The sequence below is a fragment of the Argopecten irradians genome, chromosome 13, assembly GCF_041381155.1.
Source record: "Argopecten irradians isolate NY chromosome 13, Ai_NY, whole genome shotgun sequence".
NCBI lineage: Eukaryota > Metazoa > Mollusca > Bivalvia > Pectinida > Pectinidae > Argopecten > Argopecten irradians.
The window spans coordinates 36,782,776-36,794,884 of record NC_091146.1 but is presented as its reverse complement, the minus strand read 5'-3'; positions in this window follow the sequence as shown (position 1 = coordinate 36,794,884).

The following is a 12,109-nucleotide window of genomic DNA, read 5'->3' as shown; positions in this document are numbered from 1 at the left end:
TGTTTAATGAATAAACAATTATCTACATTACACATGTTTAATGAATAAACAATTATCTACATTACACATGTATAATGAATAAACAATTAATTATCTTCATTACATATTATAATGGATGAATAATTAATTATCTACATTACACATGTTTAATGAATAAACAATTATCTACATTACACATGTATAATGAATAAACAATTAATTATCTTCATTACATATTATAATGAATAAACAATTAATTATCTACATTACATATTATAATGAAGACATAATTAATTATCTACATTACACATGTTTAATGAATAAAAATTATCTACATTACACATGAATAAACAATTAATTATCTACATTACATATTATAATGAATAAACAATTAATTATCTACATTACACATTATAATGAATAAACAATTAATTATCTACATTACACATTATATAATAAATAAACTACATTACACATTATAATAAGAATCTACATTACACATTATAATGAATAAACAATTAATTATCTACATTACACATGTATAATGAATAAACAATTAATTATCTACATTACACATGTATAATGAATAAACAATTAATTATCTACATTACACATGTATAATGAATAAACAATTAATTATCTACATTACACATGTATAATGAATAAACAATTAATTATCTACATTACATATTATAATGAAGACATAATTAATTATCTACATTACATATTATAATGAATAAATAATTAATTATCTACATTACACATGTTTAATGAATAAACAATTAATTATCTACATTACATATTATAATGAAGACATAATTAATTATCTACATTACATATTATAATGGATGAATAATTAATTATCTACATTACACATGTTTAATGAATAAACAATTATCTACATTACACATGTATAATGAATAAACAATTAATTATCTTCATTACATATTATAATGAATAAACAATTAATTATCTTCATTCCATATTTTAATGAATAAATAATTAATTATCTACATTACACATGTTTAATGAATAAATAATTAATTATCTACAAGGACGGAACAGCCATTTTACTTAATCGCTTGCGCGGCAATTGTGACGTCACAACGATGACGTCGTAGAACTTCCAGAAATACTTACATTTCCGTTTCCTCTTTGCTATATAACCTTACCAACTGCGAAATCGTTTACACTTGCGTAAACGCAGTGGTTGCTACGCAAGAAAACACACACCGGAACACTGACTTCTGCAAGTAGTGTGAATGCGCATCAGGTTAAAGGCCTATTGTATCTGTATTGACTAATCTTCAATATTATGCATGTATGAATGTAATGTAAATCCTAAGTTATATATCAGAAAATAAAATATTCACCAATTATTGTATAAATGGGATGAAAAAAAGATATAGTTAATGTGGAACTATATTTTGTGTACTCTCTTAATTTGACAATATTTCCCGCTGTTCCGGGATTCCATCAAACGACCGGCTGCTGCAACAATTGTATAACATTGAAAAAACAGAGTTTTATTTTATTTGAACACTTAATTTAAATGAAATGGTTGGTCGAAATGTAAATATAAGGAATGCTTTTTATTTTTTGTTGTTTACTGGTGTGTAAACTGCATTTTGTGTATAGATATTTCAACATGACGCGCGTTAGCGCGTTATTTAAAATATCTGTACAAAAAATGCACTTTACACACCAGTAAACAACAAAAAATAAAAAGCATTCCTTAAGTAAACGTCGTCAGATTTCTGTGTCATAAACACTGTACATCTGTACAGGAGGTCCATTAACACTTCTAGACCTCTATTTCCGGTCAGTATGTACTTTTCCTTGTCAGGTGGAGGTCAGTTTGACCATTATGACCATCAGCTATGATCAGTTTGTGCTATTGAACTTTAGTGCACATTTCCTCTTAAAGGTCAATCAGTCGTATTCTTGACCAGTCTTGACCAGTCTCGACCAGTTAGCTATGTATTCGGAAATTGGAATGATGGTTAAAATAATAGTATAATAGTATATTTTTACAAAATTGGGTTGCAAAGAATTATACTATAAAAATAGCCGATAGAACATTTGGTATTCAATACATAGAAATATTGTAAACGTTATTGAGATGTTGATTATATACGAGGTAGAAAATATCAGCTATGACGAAAGGAAATAAAAAAAATATGATTACCGTATTCGCCGTAAATGAATGCCTAGAGCGCTTAAATAATCGCAACAAAGGGGCGCTTATTAGTGAACCGAAATGTGGACGATAAATATCAGTCCTATTTTAACTTCCTGTACTCGCGACACATTATCTATTACAACAGTAAACATGTATAGGCCTTGATACCTTTCAGACGTATTGATATGCTGTGAATATGAAAAGACTCACAAGTTCATGTAATATAGGATACAACGCTGATCGTTAAATCCATCGGATGGGGAGGAGGAGGGCAGTGACGGTCAACTCCAGACGGTATTTAGGATGACATTGGAGATGCCGGGCAGTGACGGTTCACTCCAGGCGGTGTTTAGGATGACATTAGAGATGCCGGGCAGTGACGGTCCATTCGAGGTGGTATTCAGAATGACATTGGAGTTACCGGGCAGTGACGGTTCACTCCAGGCGGTATTTAGGATGACATTGGAGTTGCCGGGCAGTGACGGTTCACTCCAGGCGGTATTAAGGATGACATTCGAGTTGCACGACGTCCACGACGAATTTTTCTATAGGTAACTTCTGGGGATTTTTCAATATCACAACTGGCAGTATGGCGTCCACTTTGAGCATCAAGTAAAGCTAGCAAATCTGGTGTAGAGCCACTTACGTATTAACCTTTAAAGGCCCACTGCCTTTCCGGAGCAAAATTTAAGGGTTTCTTAAAAACATTAATAACAAAAGAAAATATATATCGATGGCTTAAGATGAGGTTACAACACCAAACATATGCAAGATTTCCTGTGTAATGTACGATAACAGTGGATTCCTTTCGCTGTTTTGCCGTTTGGCGCAGTGATAGTCAACTACTGCGCGGCATTTAGGACGACGGCGGGAAACATAAAACGACCCGCGTTATGAAAATTAACATTTTATTTATTCTAATTAAACAGTTCTGAAGGTGATGATAAGTGTGCTAGTAAACGTATAGTTAATAACTTCTGCGACTCTACAAAATTATTGATCTCGTTTTACATTCCTATTTCAAAAATTAAAAGCCGTTTCGGAAAGGTAGTGGCCCTTTAAATCTTTATCTCAAACTCCTTTTTACCACAAACAATTTCTGGATTATGAAGGCTGTATTCAACCATTCACATTCAGTGCACCAATTCTAGGCATATTTATTTTTATTCATGCATTAATAAAAAGATTACTTCCTAAGACTGTACTATTGTGGGTTGTTACCACAGCTTCCTAGCCTAAACTATCACCTATACAATAGATTACATTTACTCTACACAACATTTGCAATTCTTCGTCTGTGTTCAATATCGGACAGGACAGATTCTTTTCAAGCCTGTAAAACAACTATTCTGAAATTTTCACAATATTTACTTCAGGTAATGAGCAAACTTTTTAGAAAATATTTTTGGTGCACTCAAACTGGAAGTGGGTGAATCACATTTGTTAATAATAGACATGGCCGAAAATAACACCCAAAATTGCGATATTTTCTGTCTTTCAAATGTAGCCAAAAGTTTATTTGTCACATTTTGCCTACATATTTGTGATCATAATATGTAATAATTTATATTCTTCAGAAAATAATACAGTTTTATGACACAAAACATCATTTTGATACCATTTTGGATCAAAAAGGGAACCCTGTCATACACCTCTACTGGGCAACATTAATTTGGCCATAGCACAGGCCCCTGGGACCTTTTGAATTTTTTAAACGTATTTCAAGGGTTTGTATTTTATGTTGCTACATATAACATTTAATTTCAATAAAATTGGTTCGTGGGCAAATTTCCATTGTTCGTGAAAGAGGTCCTTTGACATATTTTCAATTATATTTGACTTTGCTAACTCTATGTACTTTAAAAAAATGATATTCTAGCTTTGGATGATGGATTTATTGTATTTGGAAAACATTTTGTCATAGTTTTAAGTAGTGATTTAAAGGGCCGCTACCTTTCCGAAACGGATTTTAATTGTTAGAATGGGAATGTAAAACGAAATTGATAATTTTATAGGGTCACAGAAGTTATTTACTTACTGTTAATAAATAAATAAAATGTTAATTTTCATAACGCGGGTCGTTTTATTTTTCCCTCAGTCGTCCTATTTACCGCACGTCGGTGCGCCATCGATATATATTTTCTTTTGTTATTAATGTTTTTAAGAAACCCTTAAATTTTGCTCCGGAAAGGTAGTGGGCCTTTAAGAATAGTTGATATGCAAAATATACCTGTACGCTGTAAGATAGATAGTGTGGGTCAGAATGTTATCATATAGATGTAACTGTCATTTACCATGTATATTGGTTCTGTTGTTAAAGCAAGGATTTATAAGTGAGTCTCATATACGTCCTTGTATAGCCAATCGCTTGCCCGGACACAAAAGATCGACTTAATGTGAAACATAGCCCGCGCTATTTTAAATATATCATTCACATATTCATCATACAACGGTTTATCCTGGCCAGAACTCAAACACACATACTTTCAAATCTGCCACATATATCTATATCGATATGTGACCAAAAACCATTAAAAATAATCGGTTACACAAGCCGTGAAGAGAAACACGACAACGTTTATTTGTACATGTAATTGTGCGAGTTAATTTTAACTTTGATTTTGATCTTCTGCACTAAACCTGATTATACTCACCCACAACAGTTAATCTTATGTCACACCCATTTCCAACTACTTTGTATACCTTACCAGATACAAAACAAAAGTATACATGATCATGTTAAAACTATTTTGGTTAGAAATATTTGACGCCTGCATGAATGCTACGTGAATCAGTCTATGTAAAATGTGAAAAAGTTTAAGTAGTAACATAGTGTATTAGTTATGTATGTATTTTTGGTTAAAGTTATATTGCCATATTGGGTTGAGCAGGGTTACATAATGGTATGACGACATTCACAATTATCATTTCTAAATGCAGGTAAATTTAAATCGAAAAATTGCTATGTTAAGAATGCTTTAAAATCATCAAAATACATCGTAAAACTCATCTAAGCCATTTTTAATCGTTATATTTTTCCAGGGGAGACCCCCGGACCCCCAAACACCAATATCTTGCGCCTTTGGCGCTCGCAAATTCATCAAAATGCATCGTAAAACTCATCTCAGCCATTCTAAATCGTAATAGTTTTTCCCGGGGAAGACCCCGGGACCCCCTAAACACCAAAATCTCGCGCAATCGGCGCTCGCAAAATCATTAAACTACATTGTAAAACTCATCTCAGCCATTCTAAATCGTAATAGTTTTTTCCCGGAGGAGCGTCCGAAGGCCCGTCAGTCCGAAGGCCCATTAGTCCTAAGGCCCGTTAGTCCGAAGGCCCAATAGTCCGAAGGCCCGATAGTCCGAAAACAGATAATTTAATTGAGATTTATATGCGAACAGTACTTGAAATGAAACAAACGTTTATTACAGTTTTCGATGCAAAAGATTTGTTGTAAACTTGTTAAGGTATACTTACATGTATGTGACTATATGTAGAATTGATACGGAAAATGATATGAAACAACGAAATGTAGCGTATTTTCAAAAAGAGCATAATCTTGAAATACATAAACGTATCTGATATTAAAGAGTATAATTTTTTATATGTACAATGTAATCCTGTTTAATATTTCCCCCAAAAAATATCATTATGCGGACCATTTCCATCATTATGGGTAGAATAAACAATTCAAAGAATGGGGAAGCAAAAATAAGTCGTTAAATACATGTATATATTGTACAATATAACGACGTTTACAGGTATAATAAAAGTCAATTTTCGGTAAGATTTGATTATATACATAATTTATTCATGAAGCAATGTTAATCCTAATGCAATACAGTGTACAAAAGGCTAACAATCGGACATTTTAAAGTTTGCATGTTTGTAAGATAATCCATAGAATGTATGCTTGTGAGATATCCTATAAAATGTAAGATATTATTTTTTATTTTTTTTTTATTTTGATGTAACTTTGACCTGGCATTGCTCCATGAAGAAATGACAACTTGTTGTCCATAGAAATTGTCAGATCAGCTGTGCCGAAAAATGTTTTCGTCAAAATACGTTAATTATAACAACTCTATAACTTGCAATATTTACTAATTTTCGGACTAACAGGCCTTCGGACTATTGGGCCTTCGGATCAATTTTACTAATTTTCGGACTATTGGGCCTTCGGACTATTGGGCCTTCGGATCATTGGGCCTTCGGACTAACGGACCTTCGGGCCGTAGGGATATAAGGGTGTCACCGTTAGCGACGCCACTGTCTATAGATGTGTACAAGGATTATGTGTAAGGCCAAAAACAAAAAAATGTCTGTTTAGGGTTACATTGGCAAAAAAATAGGGTCAGTCGGTCGGAGTCTGAGATCGAAATCCCGACTTTTAATTTTTTGAAAAATTATTTAGAAATAGAGATATTCACTATAAAACAGACTTTTAGGTATATTCATTAGTCCATCCACCAAATACAAACATACAATTTTCATTGAACTGGCCCCCTGTGGTTCAAATGTATAAGATCGATCTTATATGGATGAGACAGAATTTCTGTGCGAGTTATTCCCCTTGTAGTCATGAACGTGATTTGTACGAGGATTGTTCAATGGAAAGTGTGATTGATGAATGGGATTTGTTTACTACACGCATAGCAACGCGTAGTATTTGCGTGACTACAAGGGGAATAACTCGCACAGGAATTTTGTCTCTTCCATGTGGTAATTCAGTCGACCTGTAATACATATGGATCCAATATTAAGGTCGACAAGCTTGGGAACCCAGCTACATGTAAATCACAATCATTTAAAATTCATCAGTTCTTATTTTACGTGAAGTTTATAACTGGAACATTAATATATCTAATAATCACAAGTTATATTTTACTATACTCAAATGACATAGAAACAGAACAGTTTCCTGTCGCCTGACCGATTACAGCAAGTCACTATACTGTAGAAGGTCCGTTATTCCGAAGGCCCAGTAGTCCGAATTCGAAGGTCCGTTAGTCCGAAAACAGAAAATGCAGTTTGAGTTTAAATGCAAAAATCAGGCATGGGTTTATTAGTTTTCGATACAAAAGAATGCTTTGTTTGATTCTTATACAGTCGTAAATGCAAATATTTAAAAAAAAAGTCGGACTGATTACTAAGCTATGGGTCTTACAGAGGATTTGACAACAATTAGGGGTCACGTTCTTATAGAAGAACTGACAACATTCCATTAGGGGTCACATTCTTATAGAGGATCTGACAACACCCCATTAGGGGTCACATTCTTATAGAGGATCTGACAACACCCCATTAGGGGTCACATTCTTATAGAGGATCTGACAACACCCCATTAGGGGTCATTTTCTTATAGAGGATCTGACAACATCCCATAAGGGGTCACGTTCTTATAGAGGGTCTGACAACATCCCATTAGGGGTCAAGTTCTTATAGAGGATCTGACAACATCCCATTAGGGGTCACGTTCTTATAGAGGATCTGACAACATCTCATTAGGGGTCAAGTTCTTATAGAGGATCTGACAACATCCCATTAGGGGCTCACGTTCTTATAGAGGATCTGACAACACCCCATTAGGGGTCAAGTTCTTATAGAGGATCTGACAACATCCCATTAGGGGTCACGTTCTTATAGAGGATCTGACAACATCTCATTAGGGGTCACGTTCTTATAGATGATCTGACAACATCCCATTAGGGGTCAAGTTCTTATAGAGGATCTGACAACATCCCATTAGGGGTCACGTTCTTATAGAGGATCTGACAACATCCCATTAGGGGTCACGTTCTTCTAGAGGATCTGACAACATCCCATTAGTGGTCAAGTTCTTATAGAGGATCTGACAACATCCCATTAGGGGTCACGTTCTTATAGAGGATCTGACAACATCTCATTAGGGGTCACGTTCTTATAGAGGATCTGACAACATCCCATTAGGGGTCACGTTCTTATAGAGGATCTTACAACATCCCATTAGGGGTCACGTTCTTCTAGAGGATCTGACAACATCCCATTAGTGGTCAAGTTCTTATAGAGGATCTGACAACATCCCACTAGAGGTCACGTTCATACAGAGGATCTGACAACATCCCACTAGGGGTCACGTTCTTATAGAGGATCTGACAACATCCCATTAGGGGTCACGTTCTTATAGAGGATCTGACAACATCCCATTAGGGGTCACGTTCTTATAGAGGATCTTACAACATCCCATTAGGGGTCACGTTCTTCTAGAGGATCTGACAACATCCCATTAGTGGTCAAGTTCTTATAGAGGATCTGACAACATCCCACTAGAGGTCACGTTCATACAGAGGATCTGACAACATCCCATAAGGGGTCACGTTCTTATAGAGGATCTGACAACATCCCATTATGGGTCACGTTCTTCTAGAGGATCTGACAATATCCCATTAGAGGTCACATTCTTATAGAGGGTCTGACAACATCCCATTAGTGGTCAAGTTCTTATAGAGGGTCTGACAACATCCCATTAGGTGTCACGTTCTTATAGAGGATCTGACAACATCCCATTAGTGGTACAAGTTCTTATAGAGGGTATGAAAACATCTCATTAGGGGGTCACGTTCTTATAGAGGGTCTGACAACATCCCATTAGGGGCTCACGTTCTTATAGAGGGTCTGACAACATCCCATTAGTGGTCACGTTCTTATAGAGGATCTGACAACATCCCACTAGGGGTCACGTTCTTATAGAGAATCTGACAATATCCCATTAGGGGCCACGTTTCTATCACCTATATACTCGAGTTCCTGGTACATGTACAAGTTTATATGTATTTTCTCTGCCAAGGTACATATCTATTGAAAACAAAATTTTGTCCAAATATGCATATGTACATGTAATGTATTCCTGTGATTCAGAGAATAGCGGGAATCATTTGTCTCATCGTTTTGTTAAAGAATTTACAGTGTGCTCTCGTCCATCCGTTCGGTCAGTTATGGAGTATGTCCAGTAATTCCCCTGTTGGGTCCTGTCCTCTGGTCCCAGGGGCATCAGTCCCCATTGATGCAAAATCGAATCCCCCCTCTGACCAAATTTGTTTAAAATCTACCAAATACTTTATGACTAGTAGCGATTTAAGGAAAGTGTTGAAACACGGACAATGAGCTGATAACAGATACATAAAATGGCTGACTTACCCGTCCTTTGGATCAGGTGAGCTAAAAACACCTAAGGTCTCTTTTCAGGAAAAAAAAAGTAGTTTCCAAAATCTATTATATCTTCTAATACATCCAGCGGCTGTAAATTTCGTATATCATGCAAACATGATATTATGTGGCCACCATTTCTGATGAAATCCTGTATTTTTAGCCCACCATCATCTTAGCCCACCATCTGATGATGGTGGGCTATTCAAATCGCTTTTCGTCTGTGGTATGTGGTCCGTCCGTTAATATTTACATTTCCGTTTTCACTTTCCTATATAACCTTACTAACCGGGCAATCGTTTACACTTGCGTAAACGCAGAGGGGCTGCTGTGCAAGAACACAAACGGAAACAATGACTTCCGCCCTTATATGAATGCGCATCCGGTTAGGCCAAAATATATGCCATGACAAAGGTTCCATATCAACATCAGTTTGAATGCAATGGAAAGCATTGTGTTAATATTAAAAAATAAAAAAATGAAACATATGGAGTAAATGGATTAAAAGCGATAAAGTTATTTTGGAACTATATTTCATTTACTCCCGGAACTTGACACATTTTCCCGCCAAACTGGAGTCAGCTGTATCGCGATTCCATCAATTACTCAGCTGTTCCATCAATCGTTTAACGTTGAAAAAACGAAGGTTTATTTCACCGGAACACTAAATTTAAATGAAATGGTCGGTCGAAATGTAAATATAAGGAATGTTTTTAATTTTTTGTTGTTTACTGGTGTGTAAACTGCATTTTTTGTACAGATATTTCAACATGACGCGCGTCATTTAAAATATCTGTACAAAAAATGCAGTTTACACACCAGTAAACAACAAAAAATAAAAATCATTCCTTAAATAATTGCCATTGCTATTTCTCAGACGGTACAGAAGGCCGATTGGTTTCAAATTTCATATGTAGGTTCCCCTAACTAGGACTCTATATAGTTGTGCATGTTGCATTTTGAGATCGATTGGTCAATAAGATGGCTGACCGGCCTCCATCTTTGATTTTGATAGTTGACGTTTGTTACCGCCATTTCTCAGAAAGTACCTATAGAATCTGGCCTGATGCCTTAGAAGGTTTGTGCAAAATTTCATGGAAATTGCTTCAGCAGTATTGGAGAAAAAGTCGAAGATGTAAATTGTTTACGGACATAGGACGCACGACGACGGAGAAAGGGCGATTAGAATAGGTCTGTCTCTAATTTCATATCATTTATGGAATTCGACTACATGTACACATTGTATACCATTTCCGTCAGTTACTTTAAATAGGCTTATTTTCGAATCAGGTTTATTTTCAAGGTGTTTTTCCCATAGGTAGTTACAGGCTTATTTTAGAGTACGGCTTATTTTCGAAGTCGGCTTATTATCAAGTTTTAGGGTATATAGGTTCCCCTGGGTCCCTTGTTGTACATATTTCCTTTTGGGACTAATCGGTCCACAAGATGGCCGACAGTCATCCATCTTGGATATTGATGGTTGAAATCTCTTTAGGTAATACTGCTATATCTCATAAAGTACTGAATTATGTCTCAAATTTGATATGTATAGGCTGCACATATAAGTCCTTGTTGTGCACATGGCAGCGCAGGCGTTATGGACCGATTCGTCAACAAGATGGCCGTCATCTTGGATTTTGATTGTTGAAGTTTATTACCGCTTTTTTCAAAATTACTGAAGAGATCTGTCGGAAAAAAAGGCTTCACATAGGTCCTAGGGTCGGACAAACAGTCATCTTGGATTTCGATAGATGAAGTTTGAAAAGCAGAGAAAGGTCCCTCTCTCCATTGCTAGACATAGATCATTCTCTGGTGCCGCCAAGATCCCTCTGGGATCTGCTAAAAATAGTTTACCCCACTTTCAGTTTTGGGAGAAGCATTTGTTTTAGAGTTAATACAACAAGAGGCTAAGAGGGCCTGAACCACTCCCCTGGTTTATTGACAAGAGGCCTAGAGAGCCTGTACCACTCCCCTAGTTTATTGACCAAGAGGGCCTGACAAAAACTCCCCTAGAGGCTAAGAGGGCCTGTACCACTCCCCTGGTTTATTGACAAGAGGCCTAGAGGGCCTGTACCACTCCCCTAGTTTATTGACAAGAGGCCTAGAGGGCCTGTACCACTCCCCTGGTTTATTGACAAGAGGCCTAGAGGGCCTGTACCACTCCCCTGGTTTATTGACAAGAGGCCTAGAGGGCCTGTACCACTCCCCTGGTTTATTGACAAAAAGCCTAGAGGGCCTGTACCACTCCCTAGTTTATTGACAAAGGCCTAGTGTACCACTCCCCTAGTTTATTGACAAGGGGCCTAGAGGGCCTGACCACTCCCTGGTTTATTGACAAAAAGCCTAGAGGGCCTGTACCACTCCCCTGGTTTATTGACAAGAGCCTAAAAGCCTAGAGGGCCTGTACCACTCCCCTAGTTTATTGACAAGAGGCCTAGAGGCCTGTACCACTCCCCTAGTTTATTGACAAGGGGCCTAGAGGGCCTGGACCACTCCCCTGGTTTATTGACAAAAAGCCTAGAGGGCCTGTACCACTCCCCTGGTTTATTGACAAGAGGCCTAGAGGGCCTGGACCACTCCCCTGGTTTATTGACAAAAAGCCTAGAGGGCCTGGACCACTCCCCTGGTTTATTGACAAAAAGCCTAGAGGGCCTGTACCACTCCCTCCCTAGAGGCCTGTACCACTCCATGTTTATTGACAAGAGCCTAGAGGGCCTGTACCACTCCCCTGGTTTATTGACAAAGCCTAGAGGGCCTGTACC